The sequence below is a fragment of the Mustela erminea genome, chromosome 7 (genome assembly GCF_009829155.1).
Source record: "Mustela erminea isolate mMusErm1 chromosome 7, mMusErm1.Pri, whole genome shotgun sequence".
NCBI classification, from domain to species: domain Eukaryota; kingdom Metazoa; phylum Chordata; class Mammalia; order Carnivora; family Mustelidae; genus Mustela; species Mustela erminea.
Window position 1 is genome coordinate 78,665,666 of NC_045620.1, and position 1,215 is coordinate 78,666,880.

The 1,215-nt window shown below is 41.5% G+C and overlaps 1 non-coding gene across 1 annotated transcript; it reads left to right on the forward strand.

Annotated features, from left to right (window-relative positions):
• Positions 1-283: 283 nt before the first annotated feature.
• Positions 284-387, forward strand: LOC116596639. Its single transcript, XR_004288227.1, has one exon. It is a non-coding gene; the product is annotated as a U6 spliceosomal RNA (small nuclear RNA).
• Positions 388-1,215: the final 828 nt, after the last annotated feature.

The window sequence follows — 1,215 nt, forward strand, 5'->3', positions numbered from 1 at the left end:
AAAATATACCAGCTTGACTACCTTTTTCTTTTCCTTCATCCATCCCTTCTCTCCTTTGCTCTCTGTTTTTCTCCTTCTTTCTTTCTTTATTGATTTCTTTCTCTTCTTTCCTCCTGGCCTCCAAGAGGACTTATTACATGCCAGGTAGTACTGGGTATGGGTACTGGGTATATGACACTGAACAAAGGGAACATACTGCTTTCATGAGCTGCCATTCTAGTAGGGGAGATGGACATTGAACATGTACATACACAGACTCACAACTTAAGTCGTGGTCAGTTCTCTGCTCACTTTGGCAGCACATATACTAAAATTGGAATGATACAGAGGTAAGCATGGCCCCTGTGCAAGGATGACAGGCAAATTCATGAAGCATTCCACATTTTTTAGAGAACTAATGGTTACCAGAAGGGTGGTGGGCAGGGGGATGGATTGAAAAGGCAATAGGAGTTAAGGAGTGGACTTGTGGTGCGCACCAGGTGATGTACGAAAGTGTTGAATCATATGTTGTACACCTGAAACTAATACAGCACTGTATATTAACTAACTGGAATTAAATAGAAACTTAAGTAAGTTGTGATCAGTACTGTGGGTTCTATGAGAAAGCTCTATGAAGGACTTTTTTTAGGTTAGGTAATCAAGGAAGATCTTTCAGGGAAGACACATTTGAGCTGAGAACTCGAAGACAGCAGTGGGAGCATTGCAGGTAGGATGTCATAGACCAAGACCCGGATATGTCCATGGAGCTCAAAAACACTTGTGTGACATAAATACTTCAAAAGGGGAAATGGAACAGGATGTGGTTGCGGAAAGAGACAAGATCAAAGTCTATAGGGCTATATCAGGCAAGGTAAGAAATTTGGATTTTATTTTAAGTTTAATAGGAAATAAACTTAAGCAGTGGAATGACATAATATGATTGACATTTTAAAAATGATTCTGGCTGCCCTGTGGAAAATAGGTTGAAGCGAGGAAGGATGGAAAAGAAGAGAGTCGTGGGAATTGGGGGCTCTTCCGGTAGTCCTGGAGAGAGATGACATGACACGGCTCTGGAGCAGAGTCCTCCAAGTGCAGATGGAAAGAAATGGAAGAATCAGGTCATGTTTTGGAGGAAGAGTGGTCAGATTATTGGATTTGAAGTGTTAGGGGAACAAATGTCCCCAGATGCAGACATGAATGACTGGTTGTATGTGGTTCAATTTACTGATGAGAAAG